The sequence below is a fragment of the Procambarus clarkii genome, unplaced genomic scaffold, assembly GCF_040958095.1.
Source record: "Procambarus clarkii isolate CNS0578487 unplaced genomic scaffold, FALCON_Pclarkii_2.0 HiC_scaffold_1879, whole genome shotgun sequence".
Classification (NCBI taxonomy): Eukaryota; Metazoa; Arthropoda; class Malacostraca; order Decapoda; family Cambaridae; genus Procambarus; species Procambarus clarkii.
The window spans coordinates 1-23,342 of NW_027190902.1; the positions used below are offsets into that span (position 1 = coordinate 1).

The window sequence follows — 23,342 nt, forward strand, 5'->3', positions numbered from 1 at the left end:
TTTTTTTACAGAATTACTCACTCTCCCTTGTGAGGGAGGGAGGGAGGGAGGGAGGAGTGTGTGTGTATATCACTCGGAATTCCTTAGTCGGCTCTGACGGCGAAATTATATTCATACATACATCAAGATTAGACGTTTATCTATTTAATTTACCATTGCTGGAATGTACCAATGCGTAATAAAGACGAAATTCGACTTGAGATGGAGGGAGGTGTTGCTTTGGTGTGGTTTTACACGGCAACTCAACGATCGTTTGCCACTTCCACGCTTGCCTGCCAGCCGGCCAGCCACTAGCCTCAAAGTGAATTCCAGTGTCTTGATTAGCTTTACAATCCATCATTTACCTCAATACACACTAACAATGTGTATTTATATACTTCAATCGAGCATTCGATGCACACATTCACCTGTAATATATACGTCAATGAAACCCAGAACCCACCCAAGTTCAAGCGCACCTGCACTCTCACCCCTCTCCATTTGAATGCTAGTTTCCTATTTAGATTTCAAATGCTTCATTCACCCCTCTAAACACCACCGACGTATATTTACATTCTTTATTTAGGCAATGTATGCAGGCACACATTCATTCACGTAAAATAACGAATAAAATTGATATAGAATCTACTATAATTTGCAAAGCGACCAACCACCAAATGTCATTGTGAAAGCTAGTTTCGTAATTAGCTTTGCAATACTTCATTTACCTCCCTAAACACCAACAATGACCGAGTATTTGTATACTCGGTAAAAGCGATGGATGGATTCCTTACACATTCACATATATTAAGCAATGAATTTGCTATAGTACCTACAGTACTCAGACTTCTCGAATTACTTACATCTTCTTATATCTTAACTTTGTTGTTCATTCAACAACAGAGTCGTTTTCCAGGGAATCCCGTTATGTTAGATGATGCATCGCCTCGCCTCGCCTCGCATGGCATCGAATCGCATGTCATTGCATCGCATCGCATTGAACTGCATGGTATTGAATCACAAGGCATTGAATGGCATGGCATGGCATGGCATGGCATGGCATCACGTCACGTCTCTCGTCTCTCGTCTCTCGTCTCTCGTCTCTAGTCTCTCGTCTCTCGTCTCTCGTCTCTCGTCTCTCGTCTCTCGTCTCTCGTCTCTCGTCTCTCGTCTCTCGTCTCTCGTCTCTCGTCTCTCGTCTCTCGTCTCTCGTCTCTCGCCTCTCGCCTCTCGCCTCTCGCCTCTAGCCTCTAGCCTCTAGCCTCTCGCCACCCAGCCCTGCCTCGCTTCGCCTCGTCTCCGGTTTGTGAAAACGATGTATCAAGCAAAGTGTTAGATGTGAAAAAGTCGTGATATATATACAAAAATGGAATAGTTGGCGCGTAATAGTGCTGTTCGTTTTCTGTTATGGTATCAGAGAGAGAACGTCTCCTATTTATATTTTTTGACGAGCGTTGGCGTAACAGGCCCCTTGCACTTTTAATTCGTTATTGTACTTTTCAAAAGCTGTAGCTACCTTAAGACACATGACAAATGGAGGTTTATGTATTAGAGTTAAGCGCTATACTCCCTGGCCAGGAGCGAATTCGTGAAACGCCACGCGAGTCTGTTTACCACTTTGCCGCCAGTTACATATTCACTACTCATGAATGAAACCATGTAATATCATGAATTTGCATATATATATAAATTCATTGATCAGGTAAGAAATGGTTAAAGCCTTTACTGCATGGCGTTTATATGTATGCTTGAATTCGAATAGTACTCAACGATAATCACATGCCCTTTTGCAATTGAAACTCGCTACGTGGTTTCTAGCCGCAATTGTTGCCTGGTGTTGCAGAGCAACCATGCATCCTATCGCTTCTCGGCCTTTTGGCTAAGATCAAAGTGTAGTATCTGTTCTTATCAGCTTAATATCTGATACGATCCCCATGTGGGATCCTCGATATTAAACTGATTTTTGCAACATGGCGAAGTGCTAGGAGCTTGCTCCACCTTTGCCGCGGATCGGCCCGGTATTGCAGTACCTCTGGGATCGGTCCACTCCCTTCGGGGAGACCAAAAACAACCCTATCAACTAGTCAAAATCAAGTAGGAGACGATTATGTTAATTGGTTATGTACATTAATGAATCGTGTTAATTTGAATTGCAGTAATTACTTCACACCAGCCAACATCGTATGAGGAAAAAGCCTTGGAACGAGCAGCAGAAGTGAGTCAGTCGAGTCCGGGTTTGATGGGTCGAAGCTGAACAACTGCAACGAGTTAGAGGGAAGGAAGGAAGGAAGGAAGGAAGGAAGGAAGGAAGGAAGGAGAAAGAAGGAGAAAGAAGGAGAGTGAGGTGAGTAATATCATTTAATAACTTTAGATTAAAGATTATGTGCGAGCAAAGAAATACGATGGTTGGTGTGGAAGGAAAGAAGTTGATTTTATGAATGGGGGGGGGGTTGCCAGTTAGTGCAATATTAATTGATTTTGTTTGTTTTCTGAGATAGGTTATATAGGGTGAAGTTTTTCTCTATTTATATAAGTGTGGAAACTGGTTTAGATAGCTTAGTGGTTTGTTATGAAAAGGCTGGTAGAGATGGGTTGAATAGTGTTAGACTTGTGTCTGCATTTAGTGGAGAACTGGATTTGGTATTTAAATGGCATCTAATATGACGTAGTCATTGTGCAAATAAACTCTAAATCAACGGGTTTACTATGATCGAGAACCTAACTATAATAGTTACCCATTGTTGGCATGCTCTTCTTTTTTTTACAGAATTACTCACTCTCCCTTGTGAGGGAGGGAGGGAGGGAGGGAGGAGTGTGTGTGTATATCACTCGGAATTCCTTAGTCGGCTCTGACGGCGAAATTATATTCATACATACATCAAGATTAGACGTTTATCTATTTAATTTACCATTGCTGGAATGTACCAATGCGTAATAAAGACGAAATTCGACTTGAGATGGAGGGAGGTGTTGCTTTGGTGTGGTTTTACACGGCAACTCAACGATCGTTTGCCACTTCCACGCTTGCCTGCCAGCCGGCCAGCCACTAGCCTCAAAGTGAATTCCAGTGTCTTGATTAGCTTTACAATCCATCATTTACCTCAATACACACTAACAATGTGTATTTATATACTTCAATCGAGCATTCGATGCACACATTCACCTGTAATATATACGTCAATGAAACCCAGAACCCACCCAAGTTCAAGCGCACCTGCACTCTCACCCCTCTCCATTTGAATGCTAGTTTCCTATTTAGATTTCAAATGCTTCATTCACCCCTCTAAACACCACCGACGTATATTTACATTCTTTATTTAGGCAGGCACACATTCATTCACGTAAAATAACGAATAAAATTGATATAGAATCTACTATAATTTGCAAAGCGACCAACCACCAAATGTCATTGTGAAAGCTAGTTTCGTAATTAGCTTTGCAATACTTCATTTACCTCCCTAAACACCAACAATGACCGAGTATTTGTATACTCGGTAAAAGCGATGGATGGATTCCTTACACATTCACATATATTAAGCAATGAATTTGCTATAGTACCTACAGTACTCAGACTTCTCGAATTACTTACATCTTCTTATATCTTAACTTTGTTGTTCATTCAACAACAGAGTCGTTTTCCAGGGAATCCCGTTATGTTAGATGATGCATCGCCTCGCCTCGCCTCGCATGGCATCGAATCGCATGTCATTGCATCGCATCGCATTGAACTGCATGGTATTGAATCACAAGGCATTGAATGGCATGGCATGGCATGGCATGGCATGGCATCACGTCACGTCTCTCGTCTCTCGTCTCTCGTCTCTCGTCTCTAGTCTCTAGTCTCTCGTCTCTCGTCTCTCGTCTCTCGTCTCTCGTCTCTCGTCTCTCGTCTCTCGTCTCTCGTCTCTCGTCTCTCGTCTCTCGTCTCTCGTCTCTCGTCTCTCGTCTCTCGTCTCTCGTCTCTCGCCTCGCCTCTCGCCTCTCGCCTCTCGCCTCTCCTCTAGCCTCTAGCCTCTCGCCACCCAGCCCTGCCTCGCTTCGCCTCGTCTCCGGTTTGTGAAAACGATGTATCAAGCAAAGTGTTAGATGTGAAAAAGTCGTGATATATATACAAAAATGGAATAGTTGGCGCGTAATAGTGCTGTTCGTTTTCTGTTATGGTATCAGAGAGAGAACGTCTCCTATTTATATTTTTTGACGAGCGTTGGCGTAACAGGCCCCTTGCACTTTTAATTCGTTATTGTACTTTTCAAAAGCTGTAGCTACCTTAAGACACATGACAAATGGAGGTTTATGTATTAGAGTTAAGCGCTATACTCCCTGGCCAGGAGCGAATTCGTGAAACGCCACGCGAGTCTGTTTACCACTTTGCCGCCAGTTACATATTCACTACTCATGAATGAAACCATGTAATATCATGAATTTGCATATATATATAAATTCATTGATCAGGTAAGAAATGGTTAAAGCCTTTACTGCATGGCGTTTATATGTATGCTTGAATTCGAATAGTACTCAACGATAATCACATGCCCTTTTGCAATTGAAACTCGCTACGTGGTTTCTAGCCGCAATTGTTGCCTGGTGTTGCAGAGCAACCATGCATCCTATCGCTTCTCGGCCTTTTGGCTAAGATCAAAGTGTAGTATCTGTTCTTATCAGCTTAATATCTGATACGATCCCCATGTGGGATCCTCGATATTAAACTGATTTTTGCAACATGGCGAAGTGCTAGGAGCTTGCTCCACCTTTGCCGCGGATCGGCCCGGTATTGCAGTACCTCTGGGATCGGTCCACTCCCTTCGGGGAGACCAAAAACAACCCTATCAACTAGTCAAAATCAAGTAGGAGACGATTATGTTAATTGGTTATGTACATTAATGAATCGTGTTAATTTGAATTGCAGTAATTACTTCACACCAGCCAACATCGTATGAGGAAAAAGCCTTGGAACGAGCAGCAGAAGTGAGTCAGTCGAGTCCGGGTTTGATGGGTCGAAGCTGAACAACTGCAACGAGTTAGAGGGAAGGAAGGAAGGAAGGAAGGAAGGAAGGAAGGAAGGAAGGAGAAAGAAGGAGAAAGAAGGAGAGTGAGGTGAGTAATATCATTTAATAACTTTAGATTAAAGATTATGTGCGAGCAAAGAAATACGATGGTTGGTGTGGAAGGAAAGAAGTTGATTTTATGAATGGGGGGGGGGTTGCCAGTTAGTGCAATATTAATTGATTTTGTTTGTTTTCTGAGATAGGTTATATAGGGTGAAGTTTTTCTCTATTTATATAAGTGTGGAAACTGGTTTAGATAGCTTAGTGGTTTGTTATGAAAAGGCTGGTAGAGATGGGTTGAATAGTGTTAGACTTGTGTCTGCATTTAGTGGAGAACTGGATTTGGTATTTAAATGGCATCTAATATGACGTAGTCATTGTGCAAATAAACTCTAAATCAACGGGTTTACTATGATCGAGAACCTAACTATAATAGTTACCCATTGTTGGCATGCTCTTCTTTTTTTTACAGAATTACTCACTCTCCCTTGTGAGGGAGGGAGGGAGGGAGGGAGGAGTGTGTGTGTATATCACTCGGAATTCCTTAGTCGGCTCTGACGGCGAAATTATATTCATACATACATCAAGATTAGACGTTTATCTATTTAATTTACCATTGCTGGAATGTACCAATGCGTAATAAAGACGAAATTCGACTTGAGATGGAGGGAGGTGTTGCTTTGGTGTGGTTTTACACGGCAACTCAACGATCGTTTGCCACTTCCACGCTTGCCTGCCAGCCGGCCAGCCACTAGCCTCAAAGTGAATTCCAGTGTCTTGATTAGCTTTACAATCCATCATTTACCTCAATACACACTAACAATGTGTATTTATATACTTCAATCGAGCATTCGATGCACACATTCACCTGTAATATATACGTCAATGAAACCCAGAACCCACCCAAGTTCAAGCGCACCTGCACTCTCACCCCTCTCCATTTGAATGCTAGTTTCCTATTTAGATTTCAAATGCTTCATTCACCCCTCTAAACACCACCGACGTATATTTACATTCTTTATTTAGCAGGCACACATTCATTCACGTAAAATAACGAATAAAATTGATATAGAATCTACTATAATTTGCAAAGCGACCAACCACCAAATGTCATTGTGAAAGCTAGTTTCGTAATTAGCTTTGCAATACTTCATTTACCTCCCTAAACACCAACAATGACCGAGTATTTGTATACTCGGTAAAAGCGATGGATGGATTCCTTACACATTCACATATATTAAGCAATGAATTTGCTATAGTACCTACAGTACTCAGACTTCTCGAATTACTTACATCTTCTTATATCTTAACTTTGTTGTTCATTCAACAACAGAGTCGTTTTCCAGGGAATCCCGTTATGTTAGATGATGCATCGCCTCGCCTCGCCTCGCATGGCATCGAATCGCATGTCATTGCATCGCATCGCATTGAACTGCATGGTATTGAATCACAAGGCATTGAATGGCATGGCATGGCATGGCATGGCATGGCATCACGTCACGTCTCTCGTCTCTCGTCTCTCGTCTCTCGTCTCTAGTCTCTAGTCTCTCGTCTCTCGTCTCTCGTCTCTCGTCTCTCGTCTCTCGTCTCTCGTCTCTCGTCTCTCGTCTCTCGTCTCTCGTCTCTCGTCTCTCGTCTCTCGTCTCTCGTCTCTCGTCTCTCGCCTCTCGCCTCTCGCCTCTCGCCTCTCGCCTCTAGCCTCTAGCCTCTCGCCACCCAGCCCTGCCTCGCTTCGCCTCGTCTCCGGTTTGTGAAAACGATGTATCAAGCAAAGTGTTAGATGTGAAAAAGTCGTGATATATATACAAAAATGGAATAGTTGGCGCGTAATAGTGCTGTTCGTTTTCTGTTATGGTATCAGAGAGAGAACGTCTCCTATTTATATTTTTTGACGAGCGTTGGCGTAACAGGCCCCTTGCACTTTTAATTCGTTATTGTACTTTTCAAAAGCTGTAGCTACCTTAAGACACATGACAAATGGAGGTTTATGTATTAGAGTTAAGCGCTATACTCCCTGGCCAGGAGCGAATTCGTGAAACGCCACGCGAGTCTGTTTACCACTTTGCCGCCAGTTACATATTCACTACTCATGAATGAAACCATGTAATATCATGAATTTGCATATATATATAAATTCATTGATCAGGTAAGAAATGGTTAAAGCCTTTACTGCATGGCGTTTATATGTATGCTTGAATTCGAATAGTACTCAACGATAATCACATGCCCTTTTGCAATTGAAACTCGCTACGTGGTTTCTAGCCGCAATTGTTGCCTGGTGTTGCAGAGCAACCATGCATCCTATCGCTTCTCGGCCTTTTGGCTAAGATCAAAGTGTAGTATCTGTTCTTATCAGCTTAATATCTGATACGATCCCCATGTGGGATCCTCGATATTAAACTGATTTTTGCAACATGGCGAAGTGCTAGGAGCTTGCTCCACCTTTGCCGCGGATCGGCCCGGTATTGCAGTACCTCTGGGATCGGTCCACTCCCTTCGGGGAGACCAAAAACAACCCTATCAACTAGTCAAAATCAAGTAGGAGACGATTATGTTAATTGGTTATGTACATTAATGAATCGTGTTAATTTGAATTGCAGTAATTACTTCACACCAGCCAACATCGTATGAGGAAAAAGCCTTGGAACGAGCAGCAGAAGTGAGTCAGTCGAGTCCGGGTTTGATGGGTCGAAGCTGAACAACTGCAACGAGTTAGAGGGAAGGAAGGAAGGAAGGAAGGAAGGAAGGAAGGAAGGAAGGAAGGAGAAAGAAGGAGAAAGAAGGAGAGTGAGGTGAGTAATATCATTTAATAACTTTAGATTAAAGATTATGTGCGAGCAAAGAAATACGATGGTTGGTGTGGAAGGAAAGAAGTTGATTTTATGAATGGGGGGGGGGTTGCCAGTTAGTGCAATATTAATTGATTTTGTTTGTTTTCTGAGATAGGTTATATAGGGTGAAGTTTTTCTCTATTTATATAAGTGTGGAAACTGGTTTAGATAGCTTAGTGGTTTGTTATGAAAAGGCTGGTAGAGATGGGTTGAATAGTGTTAGACTTGTGTCTGCATTTAGTGGAGAACTGGATTTGGTATTTAAATGGCATCTAATATGACGTAGTCATTGTGCAAATAAACTCTAAATCAACGGGTTTACTATGATCGAGAACCTAACTATAATAGTTACCCATTGTTGGCATGCTCTTCTTTTTTTTACAGAATTACTCACTCTCCCTTGTGAGGGAGGGAGGGAGGGAGGGAGGAGTGTGTGTGTATATCACTCGGAATTCCTTAGTCGGCTCTGACGGCGAAATTATATTCATACATACATCAAGATTAGACGTTTATCTATTTAATTTACCATTGCTGGAATGTACCAATGCGTAATAAAGACGAAATTCGACTTGAGATGGAGGGAGGTGTTGCTTTGGTGTGGTTTTACACGGCAACTCAACGATCGTTTGCCACTTCCACGCTTGCCTGCCAGCCGGCCAGCCACTAGCCTCAAAGTGAATTCCAGTGTCTTGATTAGCTTTACAATCCATCATTTACCTCAATACACACTAACAATGTGTATTTATATACTTCAATCGAGCATTCGATGCACACATTCACCTGTAATATATACGTCAATGAAACCCAGAACCCACCCAAGTTCAAGCGCACCTGCACTCTCACCCCTCTCCATTTGAATGCTAGTTTCCTATTTAGATTTCAAATGCTTCATTCACCCCTCTAAACACCACCGACGTATATTTACATTCTTTATTTAGCAGGCACACATTCATTCACGTAAAATAACGAATAAAATTGATATAGAATCTACTATAATTTGCAAAGCGACCAACCACCAAATGTCATTGTGAAAGCTAGTTTCGTAATTAGCTTTGCAATACTTCATTTACCTCCCTAAACACCAACAATGACCGAGTATTTGTATACTCGGTAAAAGCGATGGATGGATTCCTTACACATTCACATATATTAAGCAATGAATTTGCTATAGTACCTACAGTACTCAGACTTCTCGAATTACTTACATCTTCTTATATCTTAACTTTGTTGTTCATTCAACAACAGAGTCGTTTTCCAGGGAATCCCGTTATGTTAGATGATGCATCGCCTCGCCTCGCCTCGCATGGCATCGAATCGCATGTCATTGCATCGCATCGCATTGAACTGCATGGTATTGAATCACAAGGCATTGAATGGCATGGCATGGCATGGCATGGCATGGCATCACGTCACGTCTCTCGTCTCTCGTCTCTCGTCTCTCGTCTCTAGTCTCTAGTCTCTCGTCGTCTCTCGTCTCTCGTCTCTCGTCTCTCGTCTCTCGTCTCTCGTCTCTCGTCTCTCGTCTCTCGTCTCTCGTCTCTCGTCTCTCGTCTCTCGTCTCTCGCTCTCGCTCTCGCCTCTCGCCTCTCGCCTCTCGCCTCTCGCCTCTAGCCTCTAGCCTCTCGCCACCCAGCCCTGCCTCGCTTCGCCTCGTCTCCGGTTTGTGAAAACGATGTATCAAGCAAAGTGTTAGATGTGAAAAAGTCGTGATATATATACAAAAATGGAATAGTTGGCGTGTAATAGTGCTGTTCGTTTTCTGTTATGGTATCAGAGAGAGAACGTCTCCTATTTATATTTTTTGACGAGCGTTGGCGTAACAGGCCCCTTGCACTTTTAATTCGTTATTGTACTTTTCAAAAGCTGTAGCTACCTTAAGACACATGACAAATGGAGGTTTATGTATTAGAGTTAAGCGCTATACTCCCTGGCCAGGAGCGAATTCGTGAAACGCCACGCGAGTCTGTTTACCACTTTGCCGCCAGTTACATATTCACTACTCATGAATGAAACCATGTAATATCATGAATTTGCATATATATATAAATTCATTGATCAGGTAAGAAATGGTTAAAGCCTTTACTGCATGGCGTTTATATGTATGCTTGAATTCGAATAGTACTCAACGATAATCACATGCCCTTTTGCAATTGAAACTCGCTACGTGGTTTCTAGCCGCAATTGTTGCCTGGTGTTGCAGAGCAACCATGCATCCTATCGCTTCTCGGCCTTTTGGCTAAGATCAAAGTGTAGTATCTGTTCTTATCAGCTTAATATCTGATACGATCCCCATGTGGGATCCTCGATATTAAACTGATTTTTGCAACATGGCGAAGTGCTAGGAGCTTGCTCCACCTTTGCCGCGGATCGGCCCGGTATTGCAGTACCTCTGGGATCGGTCCACTCCCTTCGGGGAGACCAAAAACAACCCTATCAACTAGTCAAAATCAAGTAGGAGACGATTATGTTAATTGGTTATGTACATTAATGAATCGTGTTAATTTGAATTGCAGTAATTACTTCACACCAGCCAACATCGTATGAGGAAAAAGCCTTGGAACGAGCAGCAGAAGTGAGTCAGTCGAGTCCGGGTTTGATGGGTCGAAGCTGAACAACTGCAACGAGTTAGAGGGAAGGAAGGAAGGAAGGAAGGAAGGAAGGAAGGAAGGAAGGAGAAAGAAGGAGAAAGAAGGAGAGTGAGGTGAGTAATATCATTTAATAACTTTAGATTAAAGATTATGTGCGAGCAAAGAAATACGATGGTTGGTGTGGAAGGAAAGAAGTTGATTTTATGAATGGGGGGGGGGGTTGCCAGTTAGTGCAATATTAATTGATTTTGTTTGTTTTCTGAGATAGGTTATATAGGGTGAAGTTTTTCTCTATTTATATAAGTGTGGAAACTGGTTTAGATAGCTTAGTGGTTTGTTATGAAAAGGCTGGTAGAGATGGGTTGAATAGTGTTAGACTTGTGTCTGCATTTAGTGGAGAACTGGATTTGGTATTTAAATGGCATCTAATATGACGTAGTCATTGTGCAAATAAACTCTAAATCAACGGGTTTACTATGATCGAGAACCTAACTATAATAGTTACCCATTGTTGGCATGCTCTTCTTTTTTTTACAGAATTACTCACTCTCCCTTGTGAGGGAGGGAGGGAGGGAGGGAGGAGTGTGTGTGTATATCACTCGGAATTCCTTAGTCGGCTCTGACGGCGAAATTATATTCATACATACATCAAGATTAGACGTTTATCTATTTAATTTACCATTGCTGGAATGTACCAATGCGTAATAAAGACGAAATTCGACTTGAGATGGAGGGAGGTGTTGCTTTGGTGTGGTTTTACACGGCAACTCAACGATCGTTTGCCACTTCCACGCTTGCCTGCCAGCCGGCCAGCCACTAGCCTCAAAGTGAATTCCAGTGTCTTGATTAGCTTTACAATCCATCATTTACCTCAATACACACTAACAATGTGTATTTATATACTTCAATCGAGCATTCGATGCACACATTCACCTGTAATATATACGTCAATGAAACCCAGAACCCACCCAAGTTCAAGCGCACCTGCACTCTCACCCCTCTCCATTTGAATGCTAGTTTCCTATTTAGATTTCAAATGCTTCATTCACCCCTCTAAACACCACCGACGTATATTTACATTCTTTATTTAGGCAATGTATGCAGGCACATTCATTCACGTAAAATAACGAATAAAATTGATATAGAATCTACTATAATTTGCAAAGCGACCAACCACCAAATGTCATTGTGAAAGCTAGTTTCGTAATTAGCTTTGCAATACTTCATTTACCTCCCTAAACACCAACAATGACCGAGTATTTGTATACTCGGTAAAAGCGATGGATGGATTCCTTACACATTCACATATATTAAGCAATGAATTTGCTATAGTACCTACAGTACTCAGACTTCTCGAATTACTTACATCTTCTTATATCTTAACTTTGTTGTTCATTCAACAACAGAGTCGTTTTCCAGGGAATCCCGTTATGTTAGATGATGCATCGCCTCGCCTCGCCTCGCATGGCATCGAATCGCATGTCATTGCATCGCATCGCATTGAACTGCATGGTATTGAATCACAAGGCATTGAATGGCATGGCATGGCATGGCATGGCATGGCATCACGTCACGTCTCTCGTCTCTCGTCTCTCGTCTCTCGTCTCTAGTCTCTAGTCTCTCGTCTCTCGTCTCTCGTCTCTCGTCTCTCGTCTCTCGTCTCTCGTCTCTCGTCTCTCGTCTCTCGTCTCTCGTCTCTCGCCTCTCGCCTCTCGCCTCTCGCCTCTAGCCTCTAGCCTCTCGCCACCCAGCCCTGCCTCGCTTCGCCTCGTCTCCGGTTTGTGAAAACGATGTATCAAGCAAAGTGTTAGATGTGAAAAAGTCGTGATATATATACAAAAATGGAATAGTTGGCGCGTAATAGTGCTGTTCGTTTTCTGTTATGGTATCAGAGAGAGAACGTCTCCTATTTATATTTTTTGACGAGCGTTGGCGTAACAGGCCCCTTGCACTTTTAATTCGTTATTGTACTTTTCAAAAGCTGTAGCTACCTTAAGACACATGACAAATGGAGGTTTATGTATTAGAGTTAAGCGCTATACTCCCTGGCCAGGAGCGAATTCGTGAAACGCCACGCGAGTCTGTTTACCACTTTGCCGCCAGTTACATATTCACTACTCATGAATGAAACCATGTAATATCATGAATTTGCATATATATATAAATTCATTGATCAGGTAAGAAATGGTTAAAGCCTTTACTGCATGGCGTTTATATGTATGCTTGAATTCGAATAGTACTCAACGATAATCACATGCCCTTTTGCAATTGAAACTCGCTACGTGGTTTCTAGCCGCAATTGTTGCCTGGTGTTGCAGAGCAACCATGCATCCTATCGCTTCTCGGCCTTTTGGCTAAGATCAAAGTGTAGTATCTGTTCTTATCAGCTTAATATCTGATACGATCCCCATGTGGGATCCTCGATATTAAACTGATTTTTGCAACATGGCGAAGTGCTAGGAGCTTGCTCCACCTTTGCCGCGGATCGGCCCGGTATTGCAGTACCTCTGGGATCGGTCCACTCCCTTCGGGGAGACCAAAAACAACCCTATCAACTAGTCAAAATCAAGTAGGAGACGATTATGTTAATTGGTTATGTACATTAATGAATCGTGTTAATTTGAATTGCAGTAATTACTTCACACCAGCCAACATCGTATGAGGAAAAAGCCTTGGAACGAGCAGCAGAAGTGAGTCAGTCGAGTCCGGGTTTGATGGGTCGAAGCTGAACAACTGCAACGAGTTAGAGGGAAGGAAGGAAGGAAGGAAGGAAGGAAGGAAGGAAGGAAGGAAGGAGAAAGAAGGAGAAAGAAGGAGAGTGAGGTGAGTAATATCATTTAATAACTTTAGATTAAAGATTATGTGCGAGCAAAGAAATACGATGGTTGGTGTGGAAGGAAAGAAGTTGATTTTATGAATGGGGGGGGGGTTGCCAGTTAGTGCAATATTAATTGATTTTGTTTGTTTTCTGAGATAGGTTATATAGGGTGAAGTTTTTCTCTATTTATATAAGTGTGGAAACTGGTTTAGATAGCTTAGTGGTTTGTTATGAAAAGGCTGGTAGAGATGGGTTGAATAGTGTTAGACTTGTGTCTGCATTTAGTGGAGAACTGGATTTGGTATTTAAATGGCATCTAATATGACGTAGTCATTGTGCAAATAAACTCTAAATCAACGGGTTTACTATGATCGAGAACCTAACTATAATAGTTACCCATTGTTGGCATGCTCTTCTTTTTTTTACAGAATTACTCACTCTCCCTTGTGAGGGAGGGAGGGAGGGAGGGAGGAGTGTGTGTGTATATCACTCGGAATTCCTTAGTCGGCTCTGACGGCGAAATTATATTCATACATACATCAAGATTAGACGTTTATCTATTTAATTTACCATTGCTGGAATGTACCAATGCGTAATAAAGACGAAATTCGACTTGAGATGGAGGGAGGTGTTGCTTTGGTGTGGTTTTACACGGCAACTCAACGATCGTTTGCCACTTCCACGCTTGCCTGCCAGCCGGCCAGCCACTAGCCTCAAAGTGAATTCCAGTGTCTTGATTAGCTTTACAATCCATCATTTACCTCAATACACACTAACAATGTGTATTTATATACTTCAATCGAGCATTCGATGCACACATTCACCTGTAATATATACGTCAATGAAACCCAGAACCCACCCAAGTTCAAGCGCACCTGCACTCTCACCCCTCTCCATTTGAATGCTAGTTTCCTATTTAGATTTCAAATGCTTCATTCACCCCTCTAAACACCACCGACGTATATTTACATTCTTTATTTAGCAGGCACACATTCATTCACGTAAAATAACGAATAAAATTGATATAGAATCTACTATAATTTGCAAAGCGACCAACCACCAAATGTCATTGTGAAAGCTAGTTTCGTAATTAGCTTTGCAATACTTCATTTACCTCCCTAAACACCAACAATGACCGAGTATTTGTATACTCGGTAAAAGCGATGGATGGATTCCTTACACATTCACATATATTAAGCAATGAATTTGCTATAGTACCTACAGTACTCAGACTTCTCGAATTACTTACATCTTCTTATATCTTAACTTTGTTGTTCATTCAACAACAGAGTCGTTTTCCAGGGAATCCCGTTATGTTAGATGATGCATCGCCTCGCCTCGCCTCGCATGGCATCGAATCGCATGTCATTGCATCGCATCGCATTGAACTGCATGGTATTGAATCACAAGGCATTGAATGGCATGGCATGGCATGGCATGGCATGGCATCACGTCACGTCTCTCGTCTCTCGTCTCTCGTCTCTCGTCTCTAGTCTCTAGTCTCTCGTCTCTCGTCTCTCGTCTCTCGTCTCTCGTCTCTCGTCTCTCGTCTCTCGTCTCTCGTCTCTCGTCTCTCGTCTCTCGTCTCTCGTCTCTCGTCTCTCGTCTCTCGCCTCTCGCCTCTCGCCTCTCGCCTCTCGCCTCTAGCCTCTAGCCTCTCGCCACCCAGCCCTGCCTCGCTTCGCCTCGTCTCCGGTTTGTGAAAACGATGTATCAAGCAAAGTGTTAGATGTGAAAAAGTCGTGATATATATACAAAAATGGAATAGTTGGCGCGTAATAGTGCTGTTCGTTTTCTGTTATGGTATCAGAGAGAGAACGTCTCCTATTTATATTTTTTGACGAGCGTTGGCGTAACAGGCCCCTTGCACTTTTAATTCGTTATTGTACTTTTCAAAAGCTGTAGCTACCTTAAGACACATGACAAATGGAGGTTTATGTATTAGAGTTAAGCGCTATACTCCCTGGCCAGGAGCGAATTCGTGAAACGCCACGCGAGTCTGTTTACCACTTTGCCGCCAGTTACATATTCACTACTCATGAATGAAACCATGTAATATCATGAATTTGCATATATATATAAATTCATTGATCAGGTAAGAAATGGTTAAAGCCTTTACTGCATGGCGTTTATATGTATGCTTGAATTCGAATAGTACTCAACGATAATCACATGCCCTTTTGCAATTGAAACTCGCTACGTGGTTTCTAGCCGCAATTGTTGCCTGGTGTTGCAGAGCAACCATGCATCCTATCGCTTCTCGGCCTTTTGGCTAAGATCAAAGTGTAGTATCTGTTCTTATCAGCTTAATATCTGATACGATCCCCATGTGGGATCCTCGATATTAAACTGATTTTTGCAACATGGCGAAGTGCTAGGAGCTTGCTCCACCTTTGCCGCGGATCGGCCCGGTATTGCAGTACCTCTGGGATCGGTCCACTCCCTTCGGGGAGACCAAAAACAACCCTATCAACTAGTCAAAATCAAGTAGGAGACGATTATGTTAATTGGTTATGTACATTAATGAATCGTGTTAATTTGAATTGCAGTAATTACTTCACAGCCAACATCGTATGAGGAAAAAGCCTTGGAGGAAGTGAGGTCGAGTCCGGGGGGGAAGCTGAACAAGCAAGGGAAGGAAGGAAGGAAGGAAGGAAGGAAGGAAAAGAAAGAAGGAGAGGTGAGTAATATCATTTAATAACTTTAGATTAAAGATTATGTGCGAGCAAAGAAATACGATGGTTGGTGTGGAAGGAAAGAAGTTGATTTTATGAATGGGGGGGGGGTTGCCAGTTAGTGCAATATTAATTGATTTTGTTTGTTTTCTGAGATAGGTTATATAGGGTGAAGTTTTTCTCTATTTATATAAGTGTGGAAACTGGTTTAGATAGCTTAGTGGTTTGTTATGAAAAGGCTGGTAGAGATGGGTTGAATAGTGTTAGACTTGTGTCTGCATTTAGTGGAGAACTGGATTTGGTATTTAAATGGCATCTAATATGACGTAGTCATTGTGCAAATAAACTCTAAATCAACGGGTTTACTATGATCGAGAACCTAACTATAATAGTTACCCATTGTTGGCATGCTCTTCTTTTTTTTACAGAATTACTCACTCTCCCTTGTGAGGGAGGGAGGGAGGGAGGGAGGAGTGTGTGTGTATATCACTCGGAATTCCTTAGTCGGCTCTGACGGCGAAATTATATTCATACATACATCAAGATTAGACGTTTATCTATTTAATTTACCATTGCTGGAATGTACCAATGCGTAATAAAGACGAAATTCGACTTGAGATGGAGGGAGGTGTTGCTTTGGTGTGGTTTTACACGGCAACTCAACGATCGTTTGCCACTTCCACGCTTGCCTGCCAGCCGGCCAGCCACTAGCCTCAAAGTGAATTCCAGTGTCTTGATTAGCTTTACAATCCATCATTTACCTCAATACACACTAACAATGTGTATTTATATACTTCAATCGAGCATTCGATGCACACATTCACCTGTAATATATACGTCAATGAAACCCAGAACCCACCCAAGTTCAAGCGCACCTGCACTCTCACCCCTCTCCATTTGAATGCTAGTTTCCTATTTAGATTTCAAATGCTTCATTCACCCCTCTAAACACCACCGACGTATATTTACATTCTTTATTTAGCAATGTATGCAGGCACACATTCATTCACGTAAAATAACGAATAAAATTGATATAGAATCTACTATAATTTGCAAAGCGACCAACCACCAAATGTCATTGTGAAAGCTAGTTTCGTAATTAGCTTTGCAATACTTCATTTACCTCCCTAAACACCAACAATGACCGAGTATTTGTATACTCGGTAAAAGCGATGGATGGATTCCTTACACATTCACATATATTAAGCAATGAATTTGCTATAGTACCTACAGTACTCAGACTTCTCGAATTACTTACATCTTCTTATATCTTAACTTTGTTGTTCATTCAACAACAGAGTCGTTTTCCAGGGAATCCCGTTATGTTAGATGATGCATCGCCTCGCCTCGCCTCGCATGGCATCGAATCGCATGTCATTGCATCGCATCGCATTGAACTGCATGGTATTGAATCACAAGGCATTGAATGGCATGGCATGGCATGGCATGGCATGGCATCACGTCACGTCTCTCGTCTCTCGTCTCTCGTCTCTCGTCTCTCGTCTCTCGTCTCTCGTCTCTCGTCTCTCGTCTCTCGTCTCTCGTCTCTCGTCTCTCGTCTCTCGTCTCTCGTCTCTCGTCTCTCGTCTCTCGTCTCTCGCCTCTCGCCTCTCGCCTCTCGCCTCTCGCCTCTAGCCTCTAGCCTCTCGCCACCCAGCCCTGCCTCGCTTCGCCTCGTCTCCGGTTTGTGAAAACGATGTATCAAGCAAAGTGTTAGATGTGAAAAAGTCGTGATATATATACAAAAATGGAATAGTTGGCGTGTAATAGTGCTGTTCGTTTTCTGTTATGGTATCAGAGAGAGAACGTCTCCTATTTATATTTTTTGACGAGCGTTGGCGTAACAGGCCCCTTGCACTTTTAATTCGTTATTGTACTTTTCAAAAGCTGTAGCTACCTTAAGACACATGACAAATGGAGGTTTATGTATTAGAGTTAAGCGCTATACTCCCTGGCCAGGAGCGAATTCGTGAAACGCCACGCGAGTCTGTTTACCACTTTGCCGCCAGTTACATATTCACTACTCATGAATGAAACCATGTAATATCATGAATTTGCATATATATATAAATTCATTGATCAGGTAAGAAATGGTTAAAGCCTTTACTGCATGGCGTTTATATGTATGCTTGAATTCGAATAGTACTCAACGATAATCACATGCCCTTTTGCAATTGAAACTCGCTACGTGGTTTCTAGCCGCAATTGTTGCCTGGTGTTGCAGAGCAACCATGCATCCTATCGCTTCTCGGCCTTTTGGCTAAGATCAAAGTGTAGTATCTGTTCTTATCAGCTTAATATCTGATACGATCCCCATGTGGGATCCTCGATATTAAACTGATTTTTGCAACATGGCGAAGTGCTAGGAGCTTGCTCCACCTTTGCCGCGGATCGGCCCGGTATTGCAGTACCTCTGGGATCGGTCCACTCCCTTCGGGGAGACCAAAAACAACCCTATCAACTAGTCAAAATCAAGTAGGAGACGATTATGTTAATTGGTTATGTACATTAATGAATCGTGTTAATTTGAATTGCAGTAATTACTTCACACCAGCCAACATCGTATGAGGAAAAAGCCTTGGAACGAGCAGCAGAAGTGAGTCAGTCGAGTCCGGGTTTGATGGGTCGAAGCTGAACAACTGCAACGAGTTAGAGGGAAGGAAGGAAGGAAGGAAGGAAGGAAGGAAGGAAGGAAGGAAGGAGAAAGAAGGAGAAAGAAGGAGAGTGAGGTGAGTAATATCATTTAATAACTTTAGATTAAAGATTATGTGCGAGCAAAGAAATACGATGGTTGGTGTGGAAGGAAAGAAGTTGATTTTATGAATGGGGGGGGGGTTGCCAGTTAGTGCAATATTAATTGATTTTGTTTGTTTTCTGAGATAGGTTATATAGGGTGAAGTTTTTCTCTATTTATATAAGTGTGGAAACTGGTTTAGATAGCTTAGTGGTTTGTTATGAAAAGGCTGGTAGAGATGGGTTGAATAGTGTTAGACTTGTGTCTGCATTTAGTGGAGAACTGGATTTGGTATTTAAATGGCATCTAATATGACGTAGTCATTGTGCAAATAAACTCTAAATCAACGGGTTTACTATGATCGAGAACCTAACTATAATAGTTACCCATTGTTGGCATGCTCTTCTTTTTTTTACAGAATTACTCACTCTCCCTTGTGAGGGAGGGAGGGAGGGAGGGAGGAGTGTGTGTATATCACTCGGAATTCCTTAGTCGGCTCTGACGGCGAAATTATATTCATACATACATCAAGATTAGACGTTTATCTATTTAATTTACCATTGCTGGAATGTACCAATGCGTAATAAAGACGAAATTCGACTTGAGATGGAGGGAGGTGTTGCTTTGGTGTGGTTTTACACGGCAACTCAACGATCGTTTGCCACTTCCACGCTTGCCTGCCAGCCGGCCAGCCACTAGCCTCAAAGTGAATTCCAGTGTCTTGATTAGCTTTACAATCCATCATTTACCTCAATACACACTAACAATGTGTATTTATATACTTCAATCGAGCATTCGATGCACACATTCACCTGTAATATATACGTCAATGAAACCCAGAACCCACCCAAGTTCAAGCGCACCTGCACTCTCACCCCTCTCCATTTGAATGCTAGTTTCCTATTTAGATTTCAAATGCTTCATTCACCCCTCTAAACACCACCGACGTATATTTACATTCTTTATTTAGCAGGCACACATTCATTCACGTAAAATAACGAATAAAATTGATATAGAATCTACTATAATTTGCAAAGCGACCAACCACCAAATGTCATTGTGAAAGCTAGTTTCGTAATTAGCTTTGCAATACTTCATTTACCTCCCTAAACACCAACAATGACCGAGTATTTGTATACTCGGTAAAAGCGATGGATGGATTCCTTACACATTCACATATATTAAGCAATGAATTTGCTATAGTACCTACAGTACTCAGACTTCTCGAATTACTTACATCTTCTTATATCTTAACTTTGTTGTTCATTCAACAACAGAGTCGTTTTCCAGGGAATCCCGTTATGTTAGATGATGCATCGCCTCGCCTCGCCTCGCATGGCATCGAATCGCATGTCATTGCATCGCATCGCATTGAACTGCATGGTATTGAATCACAAGGCATTGAATGGCATGGCATGGCATGGCATGGCATGGCATCACGTCACGTCTCTCGTCTCTCGTCTCTCGTCTCTCGTCTCTAGTCTCTAGTCTCTCGTCTCTCGTCTCTCGTCTCTCGTCTCTCGTCTCTCGTCTCTCGTCTCTCGTCTCTCGTCTCTCGTCTCTCGTCTCTCGTCTCTCGTCTCTCTCTCGCGTCTCTCGCCTCTCGCCTCTCGCCTCTCGCCTCTCGCCTCTAGCCTCTAGCCTCTCGCCACCCAGCCCTGCCTCGCTTCGCCTCGTCTCCGGTTTGTGAAAACGATGTATCAAGCAAAGTGTTAGATGTGAAAAAGTCGTGATATATATACAAAAATGGAATAGTTGGCGTGTAATAGTGCTGTTCGTTTTCTGTTATGGTATCAGAGAGAGAACGTCTCCTATTTATATTTTTTGACGAGCGTTGGCGTAACAGGCCCCTTGCACTTTTAATTCGTTATTGTACTTTTCAAAAGCTGTAGCTACCTTAAGACACATGACAAATGGAGGTTTATGTATTAGAGTTAAGCGCTATACTCCCTGGCCAGGAGCGAATTCGTGAAACGCCACGCGAGTCTGTTTACCACTTTGCCGCCAGTTACATATTCACTACTCATGAATGAAACCATGTAATATCATGAATTTGCATATATATATAAATTCATTGATCAGGTAAGAAATGGTTAAAGCCTTTACTGCATGGCGTTTATATGTATGCTTGAATTCGAATAGTACTCAACGATAATCACATGCCCTTTTGCAATTGAAACTCGCTACGTGGTTTCTAGCCGCAATTGTTGCCTGGTGTTGCAGAGCAACCATGCATCCTATCGCTTCTCGGCCTTTTGGCTAAGATCAAAGTGTAGTATCTGTTCTTATCAGCTTAATATCTGATACGATCCCCATGTGGGATCCTCGATATTAAACTGATTTTTGCAACATGGCGAAGTGCTAGGAGCTTGCTCCACCTTTGCCGCGGATCGGCCCGGTATTGCAGTACCTCTGGGATCGGTCCACTCCCTTCGGGGAGACCAAAAACAACCCTATCAACTAGTCAAAATCAAGTAGGAGACGATTATGTTAATTGGTTATGTACATTAATGAATCGTGTTAATTTGAATTGCAGTAATTACTTCACACCAGCCAACATCGTATGAGGAAAAAGCCTTGGAACGAGCAGCAGAAGTGAGTCAGTCGAGTCCGGGTTTGATGGGTCGAAGCTGAACAACTGCAACGAGTTAGAGGGAAGGAAGGAAGGAAGGAAGGAAGGAAGGAAGGAAGGAAGGAAGGAGAAAGAAGGAGAAAGAAGGAGAGTGAGGTGAGTAATATCATTTAATAACTTTAGATTAAAGATTATGTGCGAGCAAAGAAATACGATGGTTGGTGTGGAAGGAAAGAAGTTGATTTTATGAATGGGGGGGGGGGTTGCCAGTTAGTGCAATATTAATTGATTTTGTTTGTTTTCTGAGATAGGTTATATAGGGTGAAGTTTTTCTCTATTTATATAAGTGTGGAAACTGGTTTAGATAGCTTAGTGGTTTGTTATGAAAAGGCTGGTAGAGATGGGTTGAATAGTGTTAGACTTGTGTCTGCATTTAGTGGAGAACTGGATTTGGTATTTAAATGGCATCTAATATGACGTAGTCATTGTGCAAATAAACTCTAAATCAACGGGTTTACTATGATCGAGAACCTAACTATAATAGTTACCCATTGTTGGCATGCTCTTCTTTTTTTTACAGAATTACTCACTCTCCCTTGTGAGGGAGGGAGGGAGGGAGGGAGGAGTGTGTGTGTATATCACTCGGAATTCCTTAGTCGGCTCTGACGGCGAAATTATATTCATACATACATCAAGATTAGACGTTTATCTATTTAATTTACCATTGCTGGAATGTACCAATGCGTAATAAAGACGAAATTCGACTTGAGATGGAGGGAGGTGTTGCTTTGGTGTGGTTTTACACGGCAACTCAACGATCGTTTGCCACTTCCACGCTTGCCTGCCAGCCGGCCAGCCACTAGCCTCAAAGTGAATTCCAGTGTCTTGATTAGCTTTACAATCCATCATTTACCTCAATACACACTAACAATGTGTATTTATATACTTCAATCGAGCATTCGATGCACACATTCACCTGTAATATATACGTCAATGAAACCCAGAACCCACCCAAGTTCAAGCGCACCTGCACTCTCACCCCTCTCCATTTGAATGCTAGTTTCCTATTTAGATTTCAAATGCTTCATTCACCCCTCTAAACACCACCGACGTATATTTACATTCTTTATTTAGCAGGCACACATTCATTCACGTAAAATAACGAATAAAATTGATATAGAATCTACTATAATTTGCAAAGCGACCAACCACCAAATGTCATTGTGAAAGCTAGTTTCGTAATTAGCTTTGCAATACTTCATTTACCTCCCTAAACACCAACAATGACCGAGTATTTGTATACTCGGTAAAAGCGATGGATGGATTCCTTACACATTCACATATATTAAGCAATGAATTTGCTATAGTACCTACAGTACTCAGACTTCTCGAATTACTTACATCTTCTTATATCTTAACTTTGTTGTTCATTCAACAACAGAGTCGTTTTCCAGGGAATCCCGTTATGTTAGATGATGCATCGCCTCGCCTCGCCTCGCATGGCATCGAATCGCATGTCATTGCATCGCATCGCATTGAACTGCATGGTATTGAATCACAAGGCATTGAATGGCATGGCATGGCATGGCATGGCATGGCATCACGTCACGTCTCTCGTCTCTCGTCTCTCGTCTCTCGTCTCTAGTCTCTAGTCTCTCGTCTCTCGTCTCTCGTCTCTCGTCTCTCGTCTCTCGTCTCTCGTCTCTCGTCTCTCGTCTCTCGTCTCTCGTCTCTCGTCTCTCGTCTCTCGTCTCTCGTCTCTCGCCTCTCGCCTCTCGCCTCTCGCCTCTCGCCTCTAGCCTCTAGCCTCTCGCCACCCAGCCCTGCCTCGCTTCGCCTCGTCTCCGGTTTGTGAAAACGATGTATCAAGCAAAGTGTTAGATGTGAAAAAGTCGTGATATATATACAAAAATGGAATAGTTGGCGCGTAATAGTGCTGTTCGTTTTCTGTTATGGTATCAGAGAGAGAACGTCTCCTATTTATATTTTTTGACGAGCGTTGGCGTAACAGGCCCCTTGCACTTTTAATTCGTTATTGTACTTTTCAAAAGCTGTAGCTACCTTAAGACACATGACAAATGGAGGTTTATGTATTAGAGT

At 42.3% G+C, this 23,342-nt stretch overlaps 8 non-coding genes across 8 annotated transcripts; all 8 read left to right on the plus strand.

The window, feature by feature from the left end:
• Positions 1 to 1,838: 1,838 nt before the first annotated feature.
• Positions 1,839 to 2,031, plus strand: LOC138362480 (U2 spliceosomal RNA). The gene has a single exon (XR_011227703.1). It is a non-coding gene; the product is annotated as a U2 spliceosomal RNA (small nuclear RNA).
• Positions 2,032 to 4,588: 2,557 nt separating this feature from the next.
• LOC138362484 (U2 spliceosomal RNA) lies at positions 4,589 to 4,781 on the plus strand. Its single transcript, XR_011227707.1, has one exon. It is a non-coding gene; the product is annotated as a U2 spliceosomal RNA (small nuclear RNA).
• A 2,546-nt stretch (positions 4,782 to 7,327) lies between these two features.
• LOC138362485 (U2 spliceosomal RNA) lies at positions 7,328 to 7,520 on the plus strand. Its single transcript, XR_011227708.1, has one exon. It is a non-coding gene; the product is annotated as a U2 spliceosomal RNA (small nuclear RNA).
• Positions 7,521 to 10,071: 2,551 nt separating this feature from the next.
• LOC138362486 (U2 spliceosomal RNA) lies at positions 10,072 to 10,264 on the plus strand. The gene has a single exon (XR_011227709.1). It is a non-coding gene; the product is annotated as a U2 spliceosomal RNA (small nuclear RNA).
• Positions 10,265 to 12,777: 2,513 nt separating this feature from the next.
• Positions 12,778 to 12,970, plus strand: LOC138362487 (U2 spliceosomal RNA). The gene has a single exon (XR_011227710.1). It is a non-coding gene; the product is annotated as a U2 spliceosomal RNA (small nuclear RNA).
• A 2,543-nt stretch (positions 12,971 to 15,513) lies between these two features.
• LOC138362481 (U2 spliceosomal RNA) lies at positions 15,514 to 15,706 on the plus strand. The gene has a single exon (XR_011227704.1). It is a non-coding gene; the product is annotated as a U2 spliceosomal RNA (small nuclear RNA).
• Positions 15,707 to 18,176: 2,470 nt separating this feature from the next.
• On the plus strand, positions 18,177 to 18,369 carry LOC138362482 (U2 spliceosomal RNA). The gene has a single exon (XR_011227705.1). It is a non-coding gene; the product is annotated as a U2 spliceosomal RNA (small nuclear RNA).
• Positions 18,370 to 20,909: 2,540 nt separating this feature from the next.
• On the plus strand, positions 20,910 to 21,102 carry LOC138362483 (U2 spliceosomal RNA). Its single transcript, XR_011227706.1, has one exon. It is a non-coding gene; the product is annotated as a U2 spliceosomal RNA (small nuclear RNA).
• Positions 21,103 to 23,342: the final 2,240 nt, after the last annotated feature.